At 48.0% G+C, this 15238-nt stretch overlaps 8 non-coding genes and 1 pseudogene across 8 annotated transcripts; all 9 read right to left on the bottom strand.

The window, feature by feature from the left end:
- Positions 1-2192: 2192 nt before the first annotated feature.
- On the bottom strand, positions 2193-2296 carry LOC142261582 (U2 spliceosomal RNA; annotated as a pseudogene).
- A 1387-nt stretch (positions 2297-3683) lies between these two features.
- On the bottom strand, positions 3684-3874 carry LOC142261617 (U2 spliceosomal RNA). Its single transcript, XR_012729212.1, has one exon. It is a non-coding gene; the product is annotated as a U2 spliceosomal RNA (small nuclear RNA).
- Positions 3875-5261: 1387 nt separating this feature from the next.
- LOC142261615 (U2 spliceosomal RNA) lies at positions 5262-5452 on the bottom strand. The gene has a single exon (XR_012729211.1). It is a non-coding gene; the product is annotated as a U2 spliceosomal RNA (small nuclear RNA).
- Positions 5453-6839: 1387 nt separating this feature from the next.
- On the bottom strand, positions 6840-7030 carry LOC142261614 (U2 spliceosomal RNA). The gene has a single exon (XR_012729210.1). It is a non-coding gene; the product is annotated as a U2 spliceosomal RNA (small nuclear RNA).
- Positions 7031-8417: 1387 nt separating this feature from the next.
- LOC142261612 (U2 spliceosomal RNA) lies at positions 8418-8608 on the bottom strand. The gene has a single exon (XR_012729208.1). It is a non-coding gene; the product is annotated as a U2 spliceosomal RNA (small nuclear RNA).
- Positions 8609-9995: 1387 nt separating this feature from the next.
- LOC142261611 (U2 spliceosomal RNA) lies at positions 9996-10186 on the bottom strand. The gene has a single exon (XR_012729207.1). It is a non-coding gene; the product is annotated as a U2 spliceosomal RNA (small nuclear RNA).
- Positions 10187-11573: 1387 nt separating this feature from the next.
- Positions 11574-11764, bottom strand: LOC142261610 (U2 spliceosomal RNA). Its single transcript, XR_012729206.1, has one exon. It is a non-coding gene; the product is annotated as a U2 spliceosomal RNA (small nuclear RNA).
- Positions 11765-13151: 1387 nt separating this feature from the next.
- On the bottom strand, positions 13152-13342 carry LOC142261609 (U2 spliceosomal RNA). The gene has a single exon (XR_012729205.1). It is a non-coding gene; the product is annotated as a U2 spliceosomal RNA (small nuclear RNA).
- Positions 13343-14729: 1387 nt separating this feature from the next.
- Positions 14730-14920, bottom strand: LOC142261608 (U2 spliceosomal RNA). The gene has a single exon (XR_012729204.1). It is a non-coding gene; the product is annotated as a U2 spliceosomal RNA (small nuclear RNA).
- Positions 14921-15238: the final 318 nt, after the last annotated feature.

The raw sequence follows: 15238 nt of genomic DNA, 5'->3' as shown, positions 1-15238 counted from the left end.
GGCCATCACTACCGTCCTGGCGGTAGCGAGCTGAGGGCGCAGGGCTTGGAGGAGCTCCAGTCGATCGCTCTTCACAGGAGAAGCATACACATTGATGAACCTGACAGGTTCTCCCGCCCAGGTGCCATCCACGAGCAGTAACCTGCCGCAGACGATTTCCTGAACAGAGTCCAATGTGAAGGCGCTTCCCCTGATCAGCACGGCGACCCCCGCGGACCTACAGTCGCCCCCGCCAGACCAGTAGGATGGGCCATGGGTCCACTCCCTGGCCAGATGGTTGAAGGACCTAGAGGAGGGAAGGGAGCATTCCTGCAGGAAAAATACATCACTAGACTGAGTGTTAAGGAACGCAAAAATTGTCTGACGTCGGAACTTGTCTCTGATGCTCCTAACATTAATGGAAAAGATGTTAATGTTAGCAGTCATTGGAGGAAAGAGAAAGTTAGAGCAGGCGGTGTGCCTTAGTTACCACTCCGGTCGGGCGGTTCTTCCTCTTTGGCACCTGCTGGTAAGGGTATCTCCAGCAGACCCTCTTCTTCTAGCTGATCGAGCAGGGATGGTGCCTCAGTGGCTTCCGACTCCTCCATTTCTTCTTCGGCCACAAGGGACTCCACCATCTGCTCCAACACGTCCGGTTCTGGGAGGAGGCCATCCTCCTCTTCCTGGGGTGGATTGGGGTCCACAATGAACAGCTTGGAAGGTTCTGCGACAGGACTATCTTCCACCTTCCTTTTCCTTTGGCCTGTACCTGAGGAGACAAGAGCTGGAAAATCCTCCTCGGTGAAAAGTGCAAGAGTGCTGAGGCCCTCTGCTCTCATGGTCTGGGGAGGGAGAGTGGGCTTTGGGGGGGGGGTGAGGAGACCAACTGAGGAGTAGGGAAATGAGGTGGAGGTAGTGGAATCCTCAGTAGGGTTGGCCGGGGGGGGAGGGGTTTGGACAGGGGTGACAGGGGGGGGGGGCCAGGGAGGGGGCAACAGTTTTCTTACCCTTCTTTTCCCTGGACTCCGTGGCTGCTGGGGCATCGGCTGGAGCCACGGTCGCTGGGTTCTTGGCCGCCTTGTCCTTGGCCTCTGTGGCCTTGGTCGTAGCTGCCTTGGTCGACGAAGCTGTGACTACCCGATACTGGGTCGCCGCGGCAACCCTTGCCCAGGATTTCTCCCGCTGTGGGCAGTCCTTGTAAAGGTGGTCCGCCTGTCCACATAGGTTGCAAGTCTTCTTCTTTGGGCAGTCCTTGGAGCTGTGTCCTGTCACCCGGCAAACCCTGCAGGCGTCCTCCTTGCAGGTCTTCATCGAATGCCCTTTCCCGCCACATTTCCTGCAGTTGTGTGGCATGTCCGGGTAGTAGATGAGACCAAAGGAGTTTCCCAGAGAGAATGTCGGGGGCAGGTGCTGGAGACCATCCTCGGATGCTGGTTCCCTGTAGAGTCGAACGGTTACTGACCACTTACCCGTCCAGAATCCGTTGCCGTTAAGGATGTGGGATGGCTCCCTCACCACTGTGCAGAGACGTCCCAGGAACGTGGAGATGTCTCTTCCTGGGGTGTGCGGGTTCCGCATGGAGACCGTGATCCTCTTCTCATCCCTCTGTATAGGACAGGATCCTAAAAAAGAATGAAAAGGGGAGTCCGGCATCGCTGCGTTCATTGCCTCCCAGTATCTCCTGCAGGCATTCACCGTGGCAAAGGTTACCAGAAAAATGCCAGTCATGAAGGTCTGGACACTCAGGGTTTCCGCCCTGGAGAAGCCCTGATCCAGAATCATCTTCTTGCAGAACACGTCGCTGGACATGTCCGGCAACCTACCATCCACCGCCTTTAGCTTCAGGGCGACTGTCTGCCGCATCCAAGGCTCCAGGGTTGGAGCCTTTTCAGGCGGCGTCCGGGCTCCCTCCGGCTGGCCGGCGTCGGAGGTAGGGGCTTCTTGGGCAGAAGAAGCCTCTGGATGAGCCTTCCTGGAGGTCCCTGGGTCCTGAGCCTTCTTGGCTGCCTTCTCTGGCTTGCTTGCCATGGCTGGTTCCTGCTTGAGTTCCCGGAGCTGGATCTTGGATTCTTCTCCGGGTGTCTTCTCCCGCTGTGTTCCTCCTCGAAGTTCCTCTGGTCTCCCCAAGTCTTCTCCGAGCCTTCGTCTTCTTGCTTCTTTCTGCCAAGCTCTTCTTCCATCCGATCTCCCTCTTTCGGTCTCGGCTGGGCTTCGGAGCTTGTCTCCCTGATCGTATCTCGTCAAGTGTAGCTAGCTCAGTTTGTTCTGATAAGAACAGATACTACACTTGATCTTAGCCAAAAGGCCGAGAAGCGATAACCAGAATTGGTTTGGGCCTCGAGTGGCACCCTGGCCTATGCCGGACACATCTTAGGGAGAGAGAGCGAGAGGGAGACAAACCCACGCCTACACAAGACATTTTGTCACCCAAGCCAACCCTTGAAAAGGCTGCTTTGCAGAGCCAAAACAAGAAGAATGGTGCGTTTTGCAGCCGCCGCCCACTGCAATGAATCTGAATAACTCCTCCTTTAGGGCGCAAGCAACTCCCCTCCCCCTTGCAGTCTTTCCAATTCACGATACAAAAAGACGGACAGGACAGGTTGCCTGACTTTCCGTCACTGCCACCCTTTGCCATCCTTACCCGTAGAAAGCCCTTTCATCATCCCCAAACCCTAATCTTTTCCCTTTCCTTCCCAGCCCCCAAACCCTGCCCTCTGTACCTTTCTCACCACCCGCTTCCCTTCTCCTGTCATCCCCCTACCACCCGGGAAAAAAAGAGATTGCCCCCTCCTTCCACTAGCCCACCCTCCCACCCAAAGAACAACTTCTTCTGCGCAGCTTGTTTTCTAGGCAGCAGCGCTATTGTGATGTCATCGGGGGGCATTGTGACAAGCCGCCAGTGTTCCGTCTCTTCATGTTGTGCACAGTTCAAACGGAAAATACATCAACAGGCAGACTACAGAAAAGCTTACTATCAAAGGTTAGAGGGGGGCTTTCTCAGAGGGCTTTTTACAGTTTTTCTATTCCCAATTAGCCGTTTAAGTGTACTTATTGAAAGTAGTAATTCTTTCATAGGCCGCCCTTTCTTAGTATTTGACGTTCCTTATATTGCGGTATGAGGCTTCGCAGTAGGTTGCAAACATTCATCACCCATGACTGTCCCCAATTGAGCTCAGAAGCTCAATGTCTATCATGACCTCTCTTTTAGAATGTCCAAGAGCAAGCAAACTATTCCTCCAGGAGAGGGCGCCAACAGACTACTAAAGAGATCATCATTACTCAAAGAAAACCCCAAAAACCAATGCATGATAGGAATAAACAGGTAACTTTCTTTGGAGTGGAAGCGGAGAGATCGCACCAGATGCCAATTCTAGATGTTATCACACCTGTGGTCACTGCAGCAGCAGGTGAATCCACTTTGTCCAAAAGGGATCTATTCCATTCAATTGCAAATGATCTAGATAAGACAGAGAACTGCAGCACGGGGACATAGCCGAGTTGGTCAGGTTGAGTGGTGATGAGTTTGCTATTTGGATGAATAAAGAAAGTCAAAAGTGTGAAAGATAAAAAACAAAAGGAGGAAGTGTGAAAAGTGAATGGGCCAAATTGAGGTGCATATGAAGACGTATGCTTTCTTCCAATTCATTAAATCGGGCTAATATGAATCAGGTGAATTGAGTTCTGCTTTTGGAAACTGGGTTAAGAAGGGGTGCACCGTTCCTGGAGGTACTGCAATACCAGGTCAATGCGTGGAGTGGACAGAGCAAGCTCTTTTTCCATCTCCCTGTTCTAAAAATCCATTTAATATATGGTCCCCAGATAGGGGACGTATCAGATATTAAACTGATAAGAACAGATACTACACTTGATCTTAGCCAAAAGGCCGAGAAGCGATAACCAGAATTGGTTTGGGCCTCGAGTGGCACCCTGGCCTATGCCGGACACATCTTAGGGAGAGAGAGCGAGAGGGAGACAAACCCACGCCTACACAAGACATTTTGTCACCCAAGCCAACCCTTGAAAAGGCTGCTTTGCAGAGCCAAAACAAGAAGAATGGTGCGTTTTGCAGCCGCCGCCCACTGCAATGAATCTGAATAACTCCTCCTTTAGGGCGCAAGCAACTCCCCTCCCCCTTGCAGTCTTTCCAATTCACGATACAAAAAGACGGACAGGACAGGTTGCCTGACTTTCCGTCACTGCCACCCTTTGCCATCCTTACCCGTAGAAAGCCCTTTCATCATCCCCAAACCCTAATCTTTTCCCTTTCCTTCCCAGCCCCCAAACCCTGCCCTCTGTACCTTTCTCACCACCCGCTTCCCTTCTCCTGTCATCCCCCTACCACCCGGGAAAAAAAGAGATTGCCCCCTCCTTCCACTAGCCCACCCTCCCACCCAAAGAACAACTTCTTCTGCGCAGCTTGTTTTCTAGGCAGCAGCGCTATTGTGATGTCATCGGGGGGCATTGTGACAAGCCGCCAGTGTTCCGTCTCTTCATGTTGTGCACAGTTCAAACGGAAAATACATCAACAGGCAGACTACAGAAAAGCTTACTATCAAAGGTTAGAGGGGGGCTTTCTCAGAGGGCTTTTTACAGTTTTTCTATTCCCAATTAGCCGTTTAAGTGTACTTATTGAAAGTAGTAATTCTTTCATAGGCCGCCCTTTCTTAGTATTTGACGTTCCTTATATTGCGGTATGAGGCTTCGCAGTAGGTTGCAAACATTCATCACCCATGACTGTCCCCAATTGAGCTCAGAAGCTCAATGTCTATCATGACCTCTCTTTTAGAATGTCCAAGAGCAAGCAAACTATTCCTCCAGGAGAGGGCGCCAACAGACTACTAAAGAGATCATCATTACTCAAAGAAAACCCCAAAAACCAATGCATGATAGGAATAAACAGGTAACTTTCTTTGGAGTGGAAGCGGAGAGATCGCACCAGATGCCAATTCTAGATGTTATCACACCTGTGGTCACTGCAGCAGCAGGTGAATCCACTTTGTCCAAAAGGGATCTATTCCATTCAATTGCAAATGATCTAGATAAGACAGAGAACTGCAGCACGGGGACATAGCCGAGTTGGTCAGGTTGAGTGGTGATGAGTTTGCTATTTGGATGAATAAAGAAAGTCAAAAGTGTGAAAGATAAAAAACAAAAGGAGGAAGTGTGAAAAGTGAATGGGCCAAATTGAGGTGCATATGAAGACGTATGCTTTCTTCCAATTCATTAAATCGGGCTAATATGAATCAGGTGAATTGAGTTCTGCTTTTGGAAACTGGGTTAAGAAGGGGTGCACCGTTCCTGGAGGTACTGCAATACCAGGTCAATGCGTGGAGTGGACAGAGCAAGCTCTTTTTCCATCTCCCTGTTCTAAAAATCCATTTAATATATGGTCCCCAGATAGGGGACGTATCAGATATTAAACTGATAAGAACAGATACTACACTTGATCTTAGCCAAAAGGCCGAGAAGCGATAACCAGAATTGGTTTGGGCCTCGAGTGGCACCCTGGCCTATGCCGGACACATCTTAGGGAGAGAGAGCGAGAGGGAGACAAACCCACGCCTACACAAGACATTTTGTCACCCAAGCCAACCCTTGAAAAGGCTGCTTTGCAGAGCCAAAACAAGAAGAATGGTGCGTTTTGCAGCCGCCGCCCACTGCAATGAATCTGAATAACTCCTCCTTTAGGGCGCAAGCAACTCCCCTCCCCCTTGCAGTCTTTCCAATTCACGATACAAAAAGACGGACAGGACAGGTTGCCTGACTTTCCGTCACTGCCACCCTTTGCCATCCTTACCCGTAGAAAGCCCTTTCATCATCCCCAAACCCTAATCTTTTCCCTTTCCTTCCCAGCCCCCAAACCCTGCCCTCTGTACCTTTCTCACCACCCGCTTCCCTTCTCCTGTCATCCCCCTACCACCCGGGAAAAAAAGAGATTGCCCCCTCCTTCCACTAGCCCACCCTCCCACCCAAAGAACAACTTCTTCTGCGCAGCTTGTTTTCTAGGCAGCAGCGCTATTGTGATGTCATCGGGGGGCATTGTGACAAGCCGCCAGTGTTCCGTCTCTTCATGTTGTGCACAGTTCAAACGGAAAATACATCAACAGGCAGACTACAGAAAAGCTTACTATCAAAGGTTAGAGGGGGGCTTTCTCAGAGGGCTTTTTACAGTTTTTCTATTCCCAATTAGCCGTTTAAGTGTACTTATTGAAAGTAGTAATTCTTTCATAGGCCGCCCTTTCTTAGTATTTGACGTTCCTTATATTGCGGTATGAGGCTTCGCAGTAGGTTGCAAACATTCATCACCCATGACTGTCCCCAATTGAGCTCAGAAGCTCAATGTCTATCATGACCTCTCTTTTAGAATGTCCAAGAGCAAGCAAACTATTCCTCCAGGAGAGGGCGCCAACAGACTACTAAAGAGATCATCATTACTCAAAGAAAACCCCAAAAACCAATGCATGATAGGAATAAACAGGTAACTTTCTTTGGAGTGGAAGCGGAGAGATCGCACCAGATGCCAATTCTAGATGTTATCACACCTGTGGTCACTGCAGCAGCAGGTGAATCCACTTTGTCCAAAAGGGATCTATTCCATTCAATTGCAAATGATCTAGATAAGACAGAGAACTGCAGCACGGGGACATAGCCGAGTTGGTCAGGTTGAGTGGTGATGAGTTTGCTATTTGGATGAATAAAGAAAGTCAAAAGTGTGAAAGATAAAAAACAAAAGGAGGAAGTGTGAAAAGTGAATGGGCCAAATTGAGGTGCATATGAAGACGTATGCTTTCTTCCAATTCATTAAATCGGGCTAATATGAATCAGGTGAATTGAGTTCTGCTTTTGGAAACTGGGTTAAGAAGGGGTGCACCGTTCCTGGAGGTACTGCAATACCAGGTCAATGCGTGGAGTGGACAGAGCAAGCTCTTTTTCCATCTCCCTGTTCTAAAAATCCATTTAATATATGGTCCCCAGATAGGGGACGTATCAGATATTAAACTGATAAGAACAGATACTACACTTGATCTTAGCCAAAAGGCCGAGAAGCGATAACCAGAATTGGTTTGGGCCTCGAGTGGCACCCTGGCCTATGCCGGACACATCTTAGGGAGAGAGAGCGAGAGGGAGACAAACCCACGCCTACACAAGACATTTTGTCACCCAAGCCAACCCTTGAAAAGGCTGCTTTGCAGAGCCAAAACAAGAAGAATGGTGCGTTTTGCAGCCGCCGCCCACTGCAATGAATCTGAATAACTCCTCCTTTAGGGCGCAAGCAACTCCCCTCCCCCTTGCAGTCTTTCCAATTCACGATACAAAAAGACGGACAGGACAGGTTGCCTGACTTTCCGTCACTGCCACCCTTTGCCATCCTTACCCGTAGAAAGCCCTTTCATCATCCCCAAACCCTAATCTTTTCCCTTTCCTTCCCAGCCCCCAAACCCTGCCCTCTGTACCTTTCTCACCACCCGCTTCCCTTCTCCTGTCATCCCCCTACCACCCGGGAAAAAAAGAGATTGCCCCCTCCTTCCACTAGCCCACCTTCCCACCCAAAGAACAACTTCTTCTGCGCAGCTTGTTTTCTAGGCAGCAGCGCTATTGTGATGTCATCGGGGGGCATTGTGACAAGCCGCCAGTGTTCCGTCTCTTCATGTTGTGCACAGTTCAAACGGAAAATACATCAACAGGCAGACTACAGAAAAGCTTACTATCAAAGGTTAGAGGGGGGCTTTCTCAGAGGGCTTTTTACAGTTTTTCTATTCCCAATTAGCCGTTTAAGTGTACTTATTGAAAGTAGTAATTCTTTCATAGGCCGCCCTTTCTTAGTATTTGACGTTCCTTATATTGCGGTATGAGGCTTCGCAGTAGGTTGCAAACATTCATCACCCATGACTGTCCCCAATTGAGCTCAGAAGCTCAATGTCTATCATGACCTCTCTTTTAGAATGTCCAAGAGCAAGCAAACTATTCCTCCAGGAGAGGGCGCCAACAGACTACTAAAGAGATCATCATTACTCAAAGAAAACCCCAAAAACCAATGCATGATAGGAATAAACAGGTAACTTTCTTTGGAGTGGAAGCGGAGAGATCGCACCAGATGCCAATTCTAGATGTTATCACACCTGTGGTCACTGCAGCAGCAGGTGAATCCACTTTGTCCAAAAGGGATCTATTCCATTCAATTGCAAATGATCTAGATAAGACAGAGAACTGCAGCACGGGGACATAGCCGAGTTGGTCAGGTTGAGTGGTGATGAGTTTGCTATTTGGATGAATAAAGAAAGTCAAAAGTGTGAAAGATAAAAAACAAAAGGAGGAAGTGTGAAAAGTGAATGGGCCAAATTGAGGTGCATATGAAGACGTATGCTTTCTTCCAATTCATTAAATCGGGCTAATATGAATCAGGTGAATTGAGTTCTGCTTTTGGAAACTGGGTTAAGAAGGGGTGCACCGTTCCTGGAGGTACTGCAATACCAGGTCAATGCGTGGAGTGGACAGAGCAAGCTCTTTTTCCATCTCCCTGTTCTAAAAATCCATTTAATATATGGTCCCCAGATAGGGGACGTATCAGATATTAAACTGATAAGAACAGATACTACACTTGATCTTAGCCAAAAGGCCGAGAAGCGATAACCAGAATTGGTTTGGGCCTCGAGTGGCACCCTGGCCTATGCCGGACACATCTTAGGGAGAGAGAGCGAGAGGGAGACAAACCCACGCCTACACAAGACATTTTGTCACCCAAGCCAACCCTTGAAAAGGCTGCTTTGCAGAGCCAAAACAAGAAGAATGGTGCGTTTTGCAGCCGCCGCCCACTGCAATGAATCTGAATAACTCCTCCTTTAGGGCGCAAGCAACTCCCCTCCCCCTTGCAGTCTTTCCAATTCACGATACAAAAAGACGGACAGGACAGGTTGCCTGACTTTCCGTCACTGCCACCCTTTGCCATCCTTACCCGTAGAAAGCCCTTTCATCATCCCCAAACCCTAATCTTTTCCCTTTCCTTCCCAGCCCCCAAACCCTGCCCTCTGTACCTTTCTCACCACCCGCTTCCCTTCTCCTGTCATCCCCCTACCACCCGGGAAAAAAAGAGATTGCCCCCTCCTTCCACTAGCCCACCCTCCCACCCAAAGAACAACTTCTTCTGCGCAGCTTGTTTTCTAGGCAGCAGCGCTATTGTGATGTCATCGGGGGGCATTGTGACAAGCCGCCAGTGTTCCGTCTCTTCATGTTGTGCACAGTTCAAACGGAAAATACATCAACAGGCAGACTACAGAAAAGCTTACTATCAAAGGTTAGAGGGGGGCTTTCTCAGAGGGCTTTTTACAGTTTTTCTATTCCCAATTAGCCGTTTAAGTGTACTTATTGAAAGTAGTAATTCTTTCATAGGCCGCCCTTTCTTAGTATTTGACGTTCCTTATATTGCGGTATGAGGCTTCGCAGTAGGTTGCAAACATTCATCACCCATGACTGTCCCCAATTGAGCTCAGAAGCTCAATGTCTATCATGACCTCTCTTTTAGAATGTCCAAGAGCAAGCAAACTATTCCTCCAGGAGAGGGCGCCAACAGACTACTAAAGAGATCATCATTACTCAAAGAAAACCCCAAAAACCAATGCATGATAGGAATAAACAGGTAACTTTCTTTGGAGTGGAAGCGGAGAGATCGCACCAGATGCCAATTCTAGATGTTATCACACCTGTGGTCACTGCAGCAGCAGGTGAATCCACTTTGTCCAAAAGGGATCTATTCCATTCAATTGCAAATGATCTAGATAAGACAGAGAACTGCAGCACGGGGACATAGCCGAGTTGGTCAGGTTGAGTGGTGATGAGTTTGCTATTTGGATGAATAAAGAAAGTCAAAAGTGTGAAAGATAAAAAACAAAAGGAGGAAGTGTGAAAAGTGAATGGGCCAAATTGAGGTGCATATGAAGACGTATGCTTTCTTCCAATTCATTAAATCGGGCTAATATGAATCAGGTGAATTGAGTTCTGCTTTTGGAAACTGGGTTAAGAAGGGGTGCACCGTTCCTGGAGGTACTGCAATACCAGGTCAATGCGTGGAGTGGACAGAGCAAGCTCTTTTTCCATCTCCCTGTTCTAAAAATCCATTTAATATATGGTCCCCAGATAGGGGACGTATCAGATATTAAACTGATAAGAACAGATACTACACTTGATCTTAGCCAAAAGGCCGAGAAGCGATAACCAGAATTGGTTTGGGCCTCGAGTGGCACCCTGGCCTATGCCGGACACATCTTAGGGAGAGAGAGCGAGAGGGAGACAAACCCACGCCTACACAAGACATTTTGTCACCCAAGCCAACCCTTGAAAAGGCTGCTTTGCAGAGCCAAAACAAGAAGAATGGTGCGTTTTGCAGCCGCCGCCCACTGCAATGAATCTGAATAACTCCTCCTTTAGGGCGCAAGCAACTCCCCTCCCCCTTGCAGTCTTTCCAATTCACGATACAAAAAGACGGACAGGACAGGTTGCCTGACTTTCCGTCACTGCCACCCTTTGCCATCCTTACCCGTAGAAAGCCCTTTCATCATCCCCAAACCCTAATCTTTTCCCTTTCCTTCCCAGCCCCCAAACCCTGCCCTCTGTACCTTTCTCACCACCCGCTTCCCTTCTCCTGTCATCCCCCTACCACCCGGGAAAAAAAGAGATTGCCCCCTCCTTCCACTAGCCCACCCTCCCACCCAAAGAACAACTTCTTCTGCGCAGCTTGTTTTCTAGGCAGCAGCGCTATTGTGATGTCATCGGGGGGCATTGTGACAAGCCGCCAGTGTTCCGTCTCTTCATGTTGTGCACAGTTCAAACGGAAAATACATCAACAGGCAGACTACAGAAAAGCTTACTATCAAAGGTTAGAGGGGGGCTTTCTCAGAGGGCTTTTTACAGTTTTTCTATTCCCAATTAGCCGTTTAAGTGTACTTATTGAAAGTAGTAATTCTTTCATAGGCCGCCCTTTCTTAGTATTTGACGTTCCTTATATTGCGGTATGAGGCTTCGCAGTAGGTTGCAAACATTCATCACCCATGACTGTCCCCAATTGAGCTCAGAAGCTCAATGTCTATCATGACCTCTCTTTTAGAATGTCCAAGAGCAAGCAAACTATTCCTCCAGGAGAGGGCGCCAACAGACTACTAAAGAGATCATCATTACTCAAAGAAAACCCCAAAAACCAATGCATGATAGGAATAAACAGGTAACTTTCTTTGGAGTGGAAGCGGAGAGATCGCACCAGATGCCAATTCTAGATGTTATCACACCTGTGGTCACTGCAGCAGCAGGTGAATCCACTTTGTCCAAAAGGGATCTATTCCATTCAATTGCAAATGATCTAGATAAGACAGAGAACTGCAGCACGGGGACATAGCCGAGTTGGTCAGGTTGAGTGGTGATGAGTTTGCTATTTGGATGAATAAAGAAAGTCAAAAGTGTGAAAGATAAAAAACAAAAGGAGGAAGTGTGAAAAGTGAATGGGCCAAATTGAGGTGCATATGAAGACGTATGCTTTCTTCCAATTCATTAAATCGGGCTAATATGAATCAGGTGAATTGAGTTCTGCTTTTGGAAACTGGGTTAAGAAGGGGTGCACCGTTCCTGGAGGTACTGCAATACCAGGTCAATGCGTGGAGTGGACAGAGCAAGCTCTTTTTCCATCTCCCTGTTCTAAAAATCCATTTAATATATGGTCCCCAGATAGGGGACGTATCAGATATTAAACTGATAAGAACAGATACTACACTTGATCTTAGCCAAAAGGCCGAGAAGCGATAACCAGAATTGGTTTGGGCCTCGAGTGGCACCCTGGCCTATGCCGGACACATCTTAGGGAGAGAGAGCGAGAGGGAGACAAACCCACGCCTACACAAGACATTTTGTCACCCAAGCCAACCCTTGAAAAGGCTGCTTTGCAGAGCCAAAACAAGAAGAATGGTGCGTTTTGCAGCCGCCGCCCACTGCAATGAATCTGAATAACTCCTCCTTTAGGGCGCAAGCAACTCCCCTCCCCCTTGCAGTCTTTCCAATTCACGATACAAAAAGACGGACAGGACAGGTTGCCTGACTTTCCGTCACTGCCACCCTTTGCCATCCTTACCCGTAGAAAGCCCTTTCATCATCCCCAAACCCTAATCTTTTCCCTTTCCTTCCCAGCCCCCAAACCCTGCCCTCTGTACCTTTCTCACCACCCGCTTCCCTTCTCCTGTCATCCCCCTACCACCCGGGAAAAAAAGAGATTGCCCCCTCCTTCCACTAGCCCACCCTCCCACCCAAAGAACAACTTCTTCTGCGCAGCTTGTTTTCTAGGCAGCAGCGCTATTGTGATGTCATCGGGGGGCATTGTGACAAGCCGCCAGTGTTCCGTCTCTTCATGTTGTGCACAGTTCAAACGGAAAATACATCAACAGGCAGACTACAGAAAAGCTTACTATCAAAGGTTAGAGGGGGGCTTTCTCAGAGGGCTTTTTACAGTTTTTCTATTCCCAATTAGCCGTTTAAGTGTACTTATTGAAAGTAGTAATTCTTTCATAGGCCGCCCTTTCTTAGTATTTGACGTTCCTTATATTGCGGTATGAGGCTTCGCAGTAGGTTGCAAACATTCATCACCCATGACTGTCCCCAATTGAGCTCAGAAGCTCAATGTCTATCATGACCTCTCTTTTAGAATGTCCAAGAGCAAGCAAACTATTCCTCCAGGAGAGGGCGCCAACAGACTACTAAAGAGATCATCATTACTCAAAGAAAACCCCAAAAACCAATGCATGATAGGAATAAACAGGTAACTTTCTTTGGAGTGGAAGCGGAGAGATCGCACCAGATGCCAATTCTAGATGTTATCACACCTGTGGTCACTGCAGCAGCAGGTGAATCCACTTTGTCCAAAAGGGATCTATTCCATTCAATTGCAAATGATCTAGATAAGACAGAGAACTGCAGCACGGGGACATAGCCGAGTTGGTCAGGTTGAGTGGTGATGAGTTTGCTATTTGGATGAATAAAGAAAGTCAAAAGTGTGAAAGATAAAAAACAAAAGGAGGAAGTGTGAAAAGTGAATGGGCCAAATTGAGGTGCATATGAAGACGTATGCTTTCTTCCAATTCATTAAATCGGGCTAATATGAATCAGGTGAATTGAGTTCTGCTTTTGGAAACTGGGTTAAGAAGGGGTGCACCGTTCCTGGAGGTACTGCAATACCAGGTCAATGCGTGGAGTGGACAGAGCAAGCTCTTTTTCCATCTCCCTGTTCTAAAAATCCATTTAATATATGGTCCCCAGATAGGGGACGTATCAGATATTAAACTGATAAGAACAGATACTACACTTGATCTTAGCCAAAAGGCCGAGAAGCGATAACCAGAATTGGTTTGGGCCTCGAGTGGCACCCTGGCCTATGCCGGACACATCTTAGGGAGAGAGAGCGAGAGGGAGACAAACCCACGCCTACACAAGACATTTTGTCACCCAAGCCAACCCTTGAAAAGGCTGCTTTGCAGAGCCAAAACAAGAAGAATGGTGCGTTTTGCAGCCGCCGCCCACTGCAATGAATCTGAATAACTCCTCCTTTAGGGCGCAAGCAACTCCCCTCCCCCTTGCAGTCTTTCCAATTCACGATACAAAAAGACGGACAGGACAGGTTGCCTGACTTTCCGTCACTGCCACCCTTTGCCATCCTTACCCGTAGAAAGCCCTTTCATCATCCCCAAACCCTAATCTTTTCCCTTTCCTTCCCAGCCCCCAAACCCTGCCCTCTGTACCTTTCTCACCACCCGCTTCCCTTCTCCTGTCATCCCCCTACCACCCGGGAAAAAAAGAGATTGCCCCCTCCTTCCACTAGCCCACCCTCCCACCCAAAGAACAACTTCTTCTGCGCAGCTTGTTTTCTAGGCAGCAGCGCTATTGTGATGTCATCGGGGGGCATTGTGACAAGCCGCCAGTGTTCCGTCTCTTCATGTTGTGCACAGTTCAAACGGAAAATACATCAACAGGCAGACTACAGAAAAGCTTACTATCAAAGGTTAGAGGGGGGCTTTCTCAGAGGGCTTTTTACAGTTTTTCTATTCCCAATTAGCCGTTTAAGTGTACTTATTGAAAGTAGTAATTCTTTCATAGGCCGCCCTTTCTTAGTATTTGACGTTCCTTATATTGCGGTATGAGGCTTCGCAGTAGGTTGCAAACATTCATCACCCATGACTGTCCCCAATTGAGCTCAGAAGCTCAATGTCTATCATGACCTCTCTTTTAGAATGTCCAAGAGCAAGCAAACTATTCCTCCAGGAGAGGGCGCCAACAGACTACTAAAGAGATCATCATTACTCAAAGAAAACCCCAAAAACCAATGCATGATAGGAATAAACAGGTAACTTTCTTTGGAGTGGAAGCGGAGAGATCGCACCAGATGCCAATTCTAGATGTTATCACACCTGTGGTCACTGCAGCAGCAGGTGAATCCACTTTGTCCAAAAGGGATCTATTCCATTCAATTGCAAATGATCTAGATAAGACAGAGAACTGCAGCACGGGGACATAGCCGAGTTGGTCAGGTTGAGTGGTGATGAGTTTGCTATTTGGATGAATAAAGAAAGTCAAAAGTGTGAAAGATAAAAAACAAAAGGAGGAAGTGTGAAAAGTGAATGGGCCAAATTGAGGTGCATATGAAGACGTATGCTTTCTTCCAATTCATTAAATCGGGCTAATATGAATCAGGTGAATTGAGTTCTGCTTTTGGAAACTGGGTTAAGAAGGGGTGCACCGTTCCTGGAGGTACTGCAATACCAGGTCAATGCGTGGAGTGGACAGAGCAAGCTCTTTTTCCATCTCCCTGTTCTAAAAATCCATTTAATATATGGTCCCCAGATAGGGGACGTATCAGATATTAAACTGATAAGAACAGATACTACACTTGATCTTAGCCAAAAGGCCGAGAAGCGATAACCAGAATTGGTTTGGGCCTCGAGTGGCACCCTGGCCTATGCCGGACACATCTTAGGGAGAGAGAGCGAGAGGGAGACAAACCCACGCCTACACAAGACATTTTGTCACCCAAGCCAACCCTTGAAAAGGCTGCTTTGCAGAGCCAAAACAAGAAGAATGGTGCGTTTTGCAGCCGCCGCCCACTGCAATGAATCTGAATAACTCCTCCTTTAGGGCGCAAGCAACTCCCCTCCCCCTTGCAGTCTTTCCAATTCACGATACAAAAAGACGGACAGGACAGGTTGCCTGACTTTCCGTCACTGCCACCCTTTGCCAT

This window comes from Anomaloglossus baeobatrachus, unplaced genomic scaffold, assembly GCF_048569485.1.
Source record: "Anomaloglossus baeobatrachus isolate aAnoBae1 unplaced genomic scaffold, aAnoBae1.hap1 Scaffold_226, whole genome shotgun sequence".
In the NCBI taxonomy this organism is placed as follows: domain Eukaryota; kingdom Metazoa; phylum Chordata; class Amphibia; order Anura; family Aromobatidae; genus Anomaloglossus; species Anomaloglossus baeobatrachus.
This window is presented reverse-complemented; position numbering and strand designations above follow the sequence as displayed.